The sequence below is a fragment of the Aotus nancymaae genome, unplaced genomic scaffold (genome assembly GCF_030222135.1).
Source record: "Aotus nancymaae isolate 86718 unplaced genomic scaffold, 86718_ANA_hifiasm-v0.15.2.pri h1tg000025l, whole genome shotgun sequence".
Lineage (NCBI taxonomy): Eukaryota > Metazoa > Chordata > Mammalia > Primates > Aotidae > Aotus > Aotus nancymaae.
The window spans coordinates 13,776,672-13,789,690 of NW_026988438.1; the positions used below are offsets into that span (position 1 = coordinate 13,776,672).

Sequence of the window (13,019 nt, forward strand, 5' to 3'; positions counted from 1 at the left end):
AATGTAAAGTAAGAATTAGAAATCCCAAATAGACATTCATAGAGTATCCTTTGAGTTTCTCCAACAATAAGGGGTTCTTCTATGCCCTAGAAGTGGGGAGGGAATTTGTTGCACCATATGAATATGACAGTGCAAAGAGGGTGTGGAAGCTATGAAGGCGAGTACCAATTAAGTATGAATTCTTGACTTTGATCTTCTCCAACAGGTGCTGAGAAAAGTCTTCATCACAGATCATCTTGAAACTGGTAGACTGGAGGAACCAGGTAAGAAGGACTCATTAATAACTGAATATAAAAACAATACCATGTAAGATTATTGAAAATTAGCAAACAATGGCTTGGCCAAATACAGACATCAAGTGCAGGCAGCACCTGCTAATTTGTTGTTCATTGGTAGCCATTAGGTCTGTGACCTGGTTGCTCTAGAAGTATACAAATGAGTTTGCCTTCTCCTTGGAAGTTCAGGGAAGGTGAGGGTGGGTAGAGAAGAGGAGGGCTGTTGAGTCAGTGAAGAAAGTCTGAATAAGTCCAACAAACAAAGGCAGCCCAAGGTGCGTATCAGGAATCAGAATAACAATTAGCTAGGGTAATAAGAGGGAAGAAGATGATAGCTAGAGAAGGGGAGTGCTTGGTTCAAACAGAGGCCATCTATCCATACCCAGTAGATTACCCAACTGATTCACAGGAAGCAGAACAGCCAGACTAAAGGGCAGCCATCAGAGAGGTATCTCTTTCATCTTATGCAAAGCACATTATCTTAGCATTTAAACTGAGAGTGAACTGGGCCCCTCATTATGCTTTGCCAAGAGCCCAATATCCTGACATTAAATGGAAAATAAAATCAAGCACATCATCTATTGGCTTAAAAATAAAGTTTAAAAAGAAATATAAGGAGAAAAATAGGACTTTCTAGCAATGAGAAGCATCTCAGGGGAAAACAATTTATATAATGAAAGTTGTTAAGTACATACACATATTAAAAGCACTCAGACACTTTGCTTGTATTGGCTTTGGGTTATGAATTGAAGACTTCAAAAGCTTGGGACACACCATTTGAGTGCTTCAGAGCTGAAATGAGAAATGCATTCTATCTTTGACCAGGGATATGGGAAACATGTCAATCTCTCTGTAAGGGTGAAGAATGCATTGAGACAGCCAGAAGAGACATTTAAAAATCTTTTTCTGGGTCTAAGTATACCCTGGCGACTTCATAGCTTCCTGATAGAAGCAACTCAGTCATACATACCCTCTCCACAACACATCACTTCCTCTGCACCACTAGCATAAGGACAATGTGGGGAACCAGGGACAGTGGCTAACAATAGCCTTAAACTCATTGTTTCTGACTCAGACACAAGTAGAATTTTGAATCATACTTTCTTTTTCCTTTTATTCTTCCTTCCACTCAGAGAATACTCCCTCAATTTTAAGGAGGTACGTCCATCTTCCACTGAGTCAGATGCAGAAATTCAGATCCTTCTCATCTTTGCAACATGCTATATCAGTAGACTTTACCATGAGTAATAGACTGATCCAGTGAATCTCCAAAACCCACAGCAATAACAGGCACCATGTAAAACAGAGAGGAGTGGTGTCTCCACCCAATCCCAGTTCTGAAGTCTTCATTTTGTGGCTTATTTCACTAACCACATTTCTTTAAACTTAATCAGAGCTAACCCTTCCCTAATTGGACTCAGACAAGCTACTTGAGCACTGGACACAAGACCCAGAAAGAGTACAGGGCTGTGAACAGCTTATTACTATTTCCTGTGGCGATGGAGACACATACATGCATACACACACACTTTAGCGATCCTGGTTAGACATGTTACTTAGCTATTCTTTATTTAATTGATGAGTAGGCATTCCTGAGGGAAAAGGAAGGGGAGTCTCTTAGATTTTTCTCCATTTCTAACTTCACTGAAGAGCTCTTGGTGGTAAATGTGGGTTGCTCATCATGTCCTGTGGATTACTCCCACAGAGCGACTTAATGAGGTACAGATTCTGCCTTACCACTCTAGTAATGTTGCTCATCATGACCCAGTCACCATGACTTTCCCTTTGTCAAGTTCTTTTATTTTCAGAGTTTTACTCTGAAACTCTGACTAGGAACCAGGAGTTATAAGCCCTTCTTTTGACTTCTCATAGGTGCTTTGTGCTCTGATTGGAACTCTTACCTCGCTTTACCTTGTGTTATACATCCTCCTTGACATTCTTATATTTCACACCTTTCTAGACGGTAGGAACCTGATGCAATGCCAATAGTCTGTTGTATTGAATTGGTTTAATTTGGTTTTGAGCCTAGAGGCTTGCTAAAATTCTTTGGTTTTCTTAAAAAAAAGACATCAATTCTTTTAATTAAACAAGATTATATTATGGAAAATTTAGAAAAATGTATAACTACAAAAGGAAAACACCCATTATACTACCAGTTAGAGACAGACTTGTTATATTTTTGAAGTATTACTTCCATTTTTTCTAAAATTTTAATCAAATTATTTACTTTTTTTCCAATAAATAATAAATTATACCAAGGTCATTTATAAAATGATCATTCTCCCTGCTGATTTGAACTGATTTTAGCAAATCGAAGTATTTTCTTTTTTTGTATTGCAAATATTGGTTGAAATGTCACTTCAGTGTTACTAAAAATGTTGTCCAAAGTAACTATCTCCACTTCCTTGCCTCTCATTCTAAAAGGTACTGCATACCCACCAACTTCACCAAGATTGCTCTTTTCAAGCTAGGCAATGCTATTTTGTTTATATATTGCTTGAAGGGGTAGTTGACAACCCCTTTCCTGAAATACTTCCTTCTCTCTGCTTCAATGCCTGTCTGGTTTTTCTCCAGCCTCCCCAGCTACACTTTTCTTGTTTCCACTGCTGCCTTGTTCCTCTTCTGTGTGTCCTCCAAGTGCCAGTGTCTGGGCACCTTTGTAGGACTCCTTTGTTTCTCTAATGTGCTCATCTGCACCTTGGCTTTAAATATCATCAAGGCACCAATTATGGCCCAACTTGGATATCTTGAGCCCAATTTATCAGATTTCTGTAGGTTACTGCCTACTTGTTACTGCCTCAAAATCTGACAGACATCTAAAACTTACTATATTTGAAACTCTTGATTCTGCACACCCACCCCGATCCTGGTCTTTCTCCAGTCTTCATAGTATCATGTACCCAGTTCTTTTAGACCGTAACTAGGAATTATCCTTGATTCCTTTATTTTCCTCAGTGCCCCAATTCAATCTTTTGACTTTTCCTCCAAAATGTATCCCACATTAATTCACCTCCTTCCCACTTCACTACTCCTACTTTATCCTGGTCACTTTCGTCTTTCCCAGACTACTCTGATAGGCTCCTGTCTGGGTTGACCATTTCCATACTGGCTCTTTGTAGTTCATTCTACAAATAGAAACCAGAGTGGTCTTTATAAACAACAAGTCAGATTGTCACTCCTCTGCTTTAAAACCTTCCAATGTTTCTTTACTATAAAACATAAAATCCAAGTTCTTTATCTTGGGTACAAAGTCCTACAAGATCTACCTCCTGTCAGCCTCACATACTCTTGCCCCCTTGCCTACTCTGCTCCACCCATACTGACCTTCTTTCTGTTTCTTGACTACATATAGTAATATAATATATATTTGGTAGTATATAAATATATTATATATAATATAAAGCATGATATATTATGCTCATTATAATATATAATATATAATAAAATAAGCATAATATATCATGCTTTATTTTATAATACATCTTCATTATTGCCACATTTTTATTATTTCAGGATGGAAATCATCCCAGAAATGTTATAATATTGCCTTTATCTGACAGGACATTAAATATTGACTATCTGCTATATACAAAACACTGTGCTATTTTTTAACTCTGAAAATAAGTAGACTAAAAGGAGGTTTAAATGTGGATGTGGTAATCCAACCGTATGCTTAATGCTACTTCAATCCCTGCCATCATCTACAAAAAAGTTAGATTTCTTATTACAAAATACCAAAGCAAGCAATTGCTACCCTATATATATGTGTGTGTTTAGAACCATCATATTTTCTCTCTGTAAGCTCTATTTTTCCTATGACAATTAAAGGTGTTTTTTAGTTCCTTCTTGCAATATCTTAAATAGTGATTCCTAACCTGGATGCATATAAAAATCAGGTGGGGTTTGAGATATTCCGATGTTTGGGCCCTTCCCTAAACTAATTAAATCTGAACTACCAGGAGTGGATCTCAGGCAATTTTATTATTTAAAAGCTCTTCAGAAAATTCTAACATTCAGCTAGTAGAGTCACTTGGTGTTGAACCAAGCATTTTGTGTCTGGCCCTCCAGTAATTCAAGAAAATAAAAAAACCTCTACACCAGTTACTGTCAAAGTTTGCTTAGAAATTAGGGGACAATTAGAAATATCAGGGCACTTTAAAAAATTCTGGGTGCTGAGTTGGTAAGGGGCAGAGCAAGATGGCAGAATAGAAGGCTCACTGATTGTCTCCCACCCCCTGCAAAGACACTAATCTAACAACTGTCTGCATTAAAAAAGCACCTTCCTAAGAATAAAAAATTAGGCGAGCACTCATAGTACCTGGTTTTAACTTTATATCACTGGAAGAGGCACTGAAGAGTTAGGTAAAACAGTCTTGAATCACCGATATCACCCCTCCCTCATCCTGCGGCAGCAGTGGCATGTTGCAGAGAGCTTTTCTGTACACTGGCGAGAGGGAGAGTGCAGCAATTGTGAGGCATTGAGTTCAGTGATGCACTATTATAAAATAAAAAGCTAGACCAAACTTAGCTGATGCTCACCCATGGAGGGAGAATTTAATCCAGCCCTAAACAGAAGGTAATTGTGGATCCGAGCAGTCTAGACTTGAGTTCCTGCAAGCCTTTCACCATGGGCTACAGTGGCAGTCTAGGCCACCGGGACTACAACTCCTAAGCAAGCACAAGTGCTGAACTGGGCCCAGAGACAGTGACAGTGTGCTGAGTGGGGCACGTGACCTAATGAGACATCAGCCAGGGGAAGCAAAGGGAGTAGTGGCATTACCCTTACTAATCCCAGGCTGCACAGCTTGTGGCTCCAAAAGATACCCCTTCCCTTCACTTGAGGAGAGGAGTTGGAAGAATGGGGAAAACTTCGTTTTGTGTTTTGGATACCAGCTCAGCCACTGCAAGATAGGGCATCAGTCAGAGTCATGAGGTCCCCTTTCCAGGTTCTAGCTCCTAGACAACATTTCTATACATACCCTACATCAGAAGAGAACCCATCGACTTGAAGGGAAGGACCTAGTCCTGTCAGGATTCATCCTAACTACAGAGTCCTTGGTCCATGAATAACCAGCAGCAATAGCCAGGTACCACAGTGAGGGCCTTGGGTAAGCCTCTGACACTTGCAGGCTTCAGGTGAGACTCAGCATATTCCCAGCTATGGTGGCTATGGGGTGAGACACATTCCACATGAAAAAAGAGAAAGGAAAAGTAAAGGGGACTTTGTCTTGCACCTTAGGTACCAGCTTGGCTACAGGGGGATAGAGCACTAAGAGGACTCTTGGGGTACCCAGTTTCAGGAGTTGGCTCTTGGATGGCATTTCTGGACCTGCCCTGGGCCAGAGGGGAGCCCACACCCCTGAAGGGTGAGTCCTAAGCCAGGCAGCATTCACCACAAGCTGACTGAAGAGCTGTTGGGCTCTAAAGGAACATCAGAGGTACTCTGGCAGTACTCCCATGAACATATGGTAGTGGTGGCCACAGGGTGAGGCTCTCTCTTTTTGGAAAGGTATGGGAAGAGTGGGAAGGACTGTGCCTTGTGGTTTGAATGCCAGCTCAGCTGCAGTACATTAGAACACCATGTAGAATTCTAAGGTTTTTGCTTTTAGTTCTTGGCTCCCAGATGGCACTTCTGGACCTGTGTGGGGCTTGGAGGAACTCATCACCCTGAAGGGAAGAACACAGGCCTGGCTGGCTTTGTCATCTGCTAAGTGTAGAGCCCTAGGGCCTTGAGGGAACATAACCTGCAGCCAAGGAGTGGTTATAGTAGGCCTCGGGCAACAACCCAGTGCTGTGCTGGCTTCAGGTCTGACCCAGCACAGTCTTAGTGGCACTGGCCACAAGGTTGCTTGTTCCAGGTGGCTCAGAACAGAGAGAGAGGTTCTGTTTGGGAGAAAGTAAGGGAAGAGAACAAGAGTCTCTGTCTGGTAATTCACAGAATTCTTGACCTTTGGGAGTTTATTAAATGCAGTGAGGCAGGCTTTGAGTTAAATCTGCTTGGTATTCTATAACCTTCTTGTATTTGGATATTGATATCTTTCCCTAGGTTTGGGAAGTTCTCTGTTATTGTCTCTTTGAATAAACTTTCTACCCCTGTCTTTTTCTCTATCTTCTCTTTAAGACAGTAACTCTTAGACTTGCCCTTTTGAGGCTATTTTCTAGATCCCATAGGTGTGCCTTATCCAAGACCATCAAGGCAGTACCTCTATGAGTCTGGAGGAACCACTGCATTATTGGGCATGGGGTGGCCCCTAACACAGATACAGCTTAATCACAACACCCAAGTCCTTTTGAATATCTGGAAAGTCTTCTCAAGAAGATGGGTACACACAAGCCCAGATTGAGGAGACTACAATGAATGCCTAACTCTTTAATGCCTAAATACAGACAAACATCTTCAAGTGTCATGACCATCCAGGAAAGCATGACCTCACCAAATGAACTAAATAAGGCACCAGAGACCAATCCTAAAGAAACAGATATGTGACCTTTCAGACAGAGAATTCAAAATAGCTGTTTTGAGGAGACTCAAAGAAAATCAAGATAATACAAAGAAGGAATTCAGAATCCTATCAGGCAAATTTAACAGAGATTGAAATAATTAAAAAGAATAAAGCAGATCTGTAAAATGCAATTGCCATACTAAATAATTCACCAGAGTCTTTCAATAGGAGAATTGATCAAGCAGAAGAAAGAATTAGTGAGGTTGAAGACAAGCTACTTGAAAATACAAAGTCAAAGGAAACCACAACAAAAAATAATAAAAAGCAATGAAGCATGCCTATGGGATCTAGAAAATAGCTCAAAAGGGCAAATCGAAGAGTTATTGGCCTTAAAGAAAAGATAGAGAAAGAGATAGGGTTAGAAAGTTTTTCAAAGTGATAATAACAGAGAACTTCCCAAACATAGAGAAAGATATCAATATCGAAATACAAGAAGGTTATAGAACACGAAGCAGATTTAACTCAAAGACTGCCTCACAGCATTTAATAATCAAACTTCTAAAGGTCAAGGGTCAAAAAAGGACCCTAATGGCAACAAGAGAAAAGAAACAAACAACATGTAATGGAGCTCCCATATGTCTGGCAGCAGACTCTTCAGTATAAACCTTACAGGCCAGAAGAGAGTGGCATGACATATTTAAGTGTTGAAAGAAAACAAAGTTAGCCTAGAATAGTGTATCTGGTAAAAATATTCTTCAAACGTAAAGGAAAACTAAAGACATCCTCAGACAAACAAAATTGGAAGGATTTCATCAACATCAGAGCTATCCTACTACAAATGCTAAAGGAAGTAGTTCAGTCAGAAAGAAAAGAACATTAATGAACGATATAAAACCATCTGAAGCTACAAAACTCACTGGTAATAGTAAGCACAAAGAAAAAGAAAGAATATTGTAACACCATAATTATGGTATGTAAACGACTCATATCTTAAGAAGAAAGATGAAAAGATGAACCAATTAAAAATAATAACTAGAAGTTTTCAAGACATAGGCAGTATAGTAAGATATAGATAGAAACAACGAACAGCTAAAAATTGGGAGAATGAATTTGAAGTGTATAGTTTTTATTCATTTTCTCTGTGTTTGTTTATACAATCAGTATTAAGTTGTCATCAGTTTAAAGTAATAGTTTATAAAATACTATTTGCAACCCTCATGGTAACCTCAAACCAAAGAACATACAACGGCTACAAAAAATAAAAAGCAACAAAATAAATTATATCACTGAAGGAAAAAATCCTTCACTAAAGAAATGAGGAAGAGAAAGAAGGAACAGAAGACCACAAAACAATCAGAAAACAGATAACAAAATGGCAGAAATAGTTCTTATTTATCAGTAATCACATTGAATGTAAATAGACTAAGTGTGTCCAATGAAAAGACCCATTGATCTATCATCTACAAGAAACCAAATAAACTATAAAGACACACATAGACTGAAAACAAAGGGAAAAAAAAGATATTCCATGCAAATAGAAACCAAAAAAAGAGTAAGAGTAGCTGTACTTATATCAGACAAAGTAGATTTCAAGACGAAAACTATAGGAAGAGACAAAGAAGGTCACTGTATAATGATAAAGGGGTCAATTTAGCAAGAAGATGTAACGTTTTAAATATATATGCACCCAACACTGGCGCACCCAGAGATATAAAGCAAATTTTATCAGAGCTAAAGAGAAAGATAGGCTCCAATACAATCATAGAGACTTCAACACTCCACTTTCAGCATCGGACAGACCTTTCAGATAGAAAATCAACAAAGAAACATTGGACTTAATTTTTAATATAGACCAAATGGACGTTAATAGATATTTACAGAACATTTCATCAAATGGCTGCAGAATAAACATTGTTTTCCTCAACACATGTATCATTTTCAAGGATAGACCATATGTTAGGTCACAAAACAAGTCTTAAAATGTTTTACAATATTGAAATCACATCAAGCACCTTCTCTGACCACAGCGGAGTAAAACTGAAAATCAATAACAAGAGGAATTTTGGAAACCATACAAATACAGGGAAATTAAACAGCATGCTCCTGAATGACCAGTGGGTCAATGAAGAAATTATAAGAAGGAAATTGAAAATCTGCTTGAAACAAATGATAATGGAAACACAAAATACCAAAACCTATGGGATACAGCAAAAGCAGTTTTAGTAGCACTGCTTCCACAAGGGGTTTCAGCTTTGTAGCTTAGACCTAAACTTTGAGACTTGTTATTTTGCTTATGATCATATTTCATGTAGTGGGGAGCAGTGACAACACTAGGGAGTAATTCCAAAGATTTGTTTCGAAAAAGCACCTGCAGGACTTTTCAGGAAGACGCATATCCCTGCAGGGATGTCATTTCATTTCTTTTGCTCTTGCTGGCTTTATCTTTGTGTTATTGTAGTTCTTTCATTTATTTTGTTCCTGGTCTTGCACATGTTTGGTGACTGCAAGAGGTTGAGGGAAAATATGATGCTAAGTGAGATGCGGGGCAAGTGAAAGCCTTCATGCCCTTAATCTAAAAATGAAATGACACCCTAATTATAAAAGGTGAATTGCTTATAGCTGTGCTGACACCCTGAGGTGTGGGAGGAGAAGGAAGCAGTAGCCACAGTACTCACCTGAGCAGGCTAGCTAAGCTTCCTGTTGGAACAATGGGATTCCCTAACGGCAAAGTCACACCTGAGCCTCCTCTAATACTCCAAAAGCAGCAACCTCCTCATGAGCACTGGGAGTTGTTCAAGAAATGTAGAGTCCCGATAAATAACGTTTTCATTTAGGTTGAGTCAGTCACTTAGCACTGAAGCAGCTTTCTAGATATGATAGGTATTTTTAGAATTTGCATTAATTCCATCAGCATTATGGCTAAGAAATGGGCTGAGCAATAGCTATTAGAAGATTGCCTAAAAGTCTTCAAGGGTTTCCCCTTGCTTTTAGAATCTCCCTATCTCCTCAGTCGCTGCTGCAGGTTTGTCCTGTGCCCATGTGACTTGTGTAAATACTTTACTTACGTTCCTTCATGCTCTCCACTCCTAAACACACACACAAACTGGGAATCCCCTGCACCCCCTTTCTAAGTGTGTCTCTCTTAGCTAACAATGGAATGTTGGAAGGGGACATCCTGAAAGACTCAGCATAATTATTAATGTAGCTAATATTTGCCAGGTCCTTTCAATGTGCCAAGGATTTAATGAGCATCATTTCATTTCATTCTCATAACAATTGTCTGAATTCAGTATTATTATCCCCATTTTATAAAAGAAAAAAACTAAGTAACTGACCTAAGATCCCACAGCTGTTCAAAGTCAAGCCTAGCAGAATGCAAACCCAGATCTTCTGTCCCGAGAGCCCATGCTCTGTCCCACTACACTAAAATAGCTCCCTAAATGAGACTCTCCTGTCAAAAATGGGGAACTTAAACTTGGCTTATTATGAAAATCCTAAGCAAAAAATTTTAGACTAGTACAATATACTCCCATATATCCACCACCTAGATTTATCAACCATTAACTTTTTATCTTATTTATTTCATCCACATTTATTTTTACTGAGTCATGTAAAAGTAAATTTTAGATCTTCTTTTATGTCACACCTTTAGTAGATAGAATGGTGATTTCAAAAATGTATAGCCATGCCTTAATCTGCAGAACCTATTAATATTACCCTATATTTTAAAAGATGGAATGTTACCTTATTTGGAAAAGGGGTCTTTGCAGATGTAACTAACTTAAGAATCTTTAGATGAGGAGATCATCCTGGCTTATCCCAGTGGGCCCTACATCTAAGGATAAGCTTCATTGTAAGAGAAAGGCAGAGGGAGATTTAACATACACATTCCTTGGCAGTCACAAGCCAAGGAATGCCAGGAGCTAATACAAGCTGAAAAAAGCAAAGTTAGATTCTCCCCTAGAGCCATGAGAGGTAGCACAGTCCTGCCAAATTCATTTCAGTAAAAATTCTGGTTTCTAGAACTTTGAGAGAATAAATTTCTGTTATTTTAAGCCACCAAGTTTGTAGTGATTTGTTATGGCAGCCCTAGGAACAGGTACAACCTTTCAATGGTTGAGTATGCATCACCAACAAAATCAGGATATTCTTCTATATAGAGACAATAAAATAATCACATCTAACAAAATTAACATGAATTCCATATATATTTATATAAATAAGTATACATTTATAAATAAATATATAATTTTATAAGTATATATTTTATATAAATAATATAGTTATATAAACAAGTAAATATTTACATATAAATATATTAAAATTGATATAAATACATTTTATATGTGTATATTTATATAAATTTATATAGATTTAAATATATAAAAAATTTAAATATATAAATTTATATATTTACCATTTAGTATTATATAAATTAATATAATTTAAATATATATAGAGAGAAGAAAGAAATTCAATTCATTATTAAAAGGAATTGGCTCATAATCATGCAGTTATGAAGGTGATGTTCCACAATTTGCTATCTACATTTGGAAACCCATGAAAGCTGGTGGTGCAGTTTAGTCTGAATCAGAAGGCCTGAGAAGCAGGAGAGTCAATGTTAAAGTTCCAGCCTGAATCTGAAGGCTTGAAAACCAGAGAAGATGATGGTATAAATCCTAGTCCAAAGGCAAGAGAAGACTGATGACCCAGCTCAAGCAGGTAGACAAAGATGAGAAAAATTTTCCCTTCCTTTGCTTTTTGTTATATTCAGGCCCTCAGTGGATTAGATGATGCCTACTCACATTGGGGAGGGCAATCCGCTTTACTGAATCCAGCAATTCAAATGCTAATCCTATGCAGAAAACACCCTCATAGACATACCTGGAAATAATGTTTAGCCAAATATCTGGCACCCTGTGGCTCAGTTGAATTGAAATAAAATTAACCATCACAGATGTCAAGACTGGCACTGACCCCAAAGCATTCATATTCCATGCAGAGCTCACTGTGGCTGGAATTTCACCTTTTGACATGTCTATATTTATGAAAGTTTTCCCTGCTTCCTTTGAAAATGCCACATTTCTAGACAGGTGAATGCATTACATGACTAACACAGTGGTATTAATTGATTTTATGATCTACATGGCTTTTCCACTGATCAGATGGTCAAAGGGGATTTGCATATAATAGGTGTTTCACAAAGAAAACCTTCACCTACTTTCTAACTTTTCCAGGGCTGGATACAGGGAACTGGAGGAATAGAGGGGAGAATTGCCAATACTCAGGAATCAGGCTTCACATTGATCACGCAGCTAATAAGAAAGAAGGCAAAGGTACCAAGCCCCTTGCCATATGAGAGCTTCCATCAATTTTGGTAGAAGATAGAAAGAAAAATGATACTACTGTTTAAAACTGCCACTGGTGTTTCTTGACTTCTCCTGAATGAACTACTATTTTCCCCTCAGTGATTCAAATACAAGAGAAATTTTTCTCATCACTGCGTCACAAAGCTTTGAAATAAGGCATCCTTTCCTGTCTTTTATTTGATTTCAGGCCAGCTTCGAGCATTTATTGAACTGATTAGCACATTAGTTTTATTATTTTTTTTCCATGTCCTTTTATGTTCTGGTGAGTTTATTAGGTGAGGCCAGTTTCCTTCAGAGAATTTAATCCAAAGGCCTTTACTAGAAGGCTGGCATGTTTCCTTTTCTCATAAAGATAAGGAAACATCAACAGGCATAACACATAGCAGAATGTCTAGCCTAAGTTATGGAAAAGATTCCATGCCATACTCCCTGGTGAGGTTGACTTTGCACTTACTGGCTTACTTCTCCCGATACTTGGTTTACAAGTGAGACAAGTAATTCCCTCTGGGGGTAACTGGTCATGTTTCTTTGTTTACTCTGGGGGTCATTTTGCCACTAAAAGCTGGACTGGCTCTATGCAGAACTTCAGACCTGAGGCTGTCTACCTGAGCTATAGGGAAGAAGAAGCTACAGAGTTCCCTTTAAAAAGACATCAGCAATACGTTTAGCTGCCAGTTAAGGCAGGTCATATTTAAGAATACATGGAAAATTTGTTTTAAGAGAGAGAATCCAAATGTAGGAATACATGGAGAATTTGTTTAAAAAGAGAGAGAATCCAAATGTATTATACTCCTAATCAGAGGTCCCTAAACTCCAAATTCATTTGCTAATATAGTTTCTCATGCTTTTTATTTCAATAATGTATGTATTCGGTAATGTCTGATGAATACTTGTACTTCATTTTTTGTTGTCCACTTGTTCATTAACTTCTG

General features: G+C 38.2%; 1 non-coding gene across 1 annotated transcript in view; it reads left to right on the forward strand.

Annotated features, from left to right (window-relative positions):
• Positions 1-211: 211 nt before the first annotated feature.
• Positions 212-13,019, forward strand: part of LOC105716272 (uncharacterized) — a 283,931-nt gene continuing 271,123 nt past the window's right edge. Inside the window, exon 1 of the transcript XR_010344022.1 lies at positions 212-263. This is a non-coding gene — a transcript (uncharacterized LOC105716272). The remainder of the gene's footprint in view (positions 264-13,019) is intronic.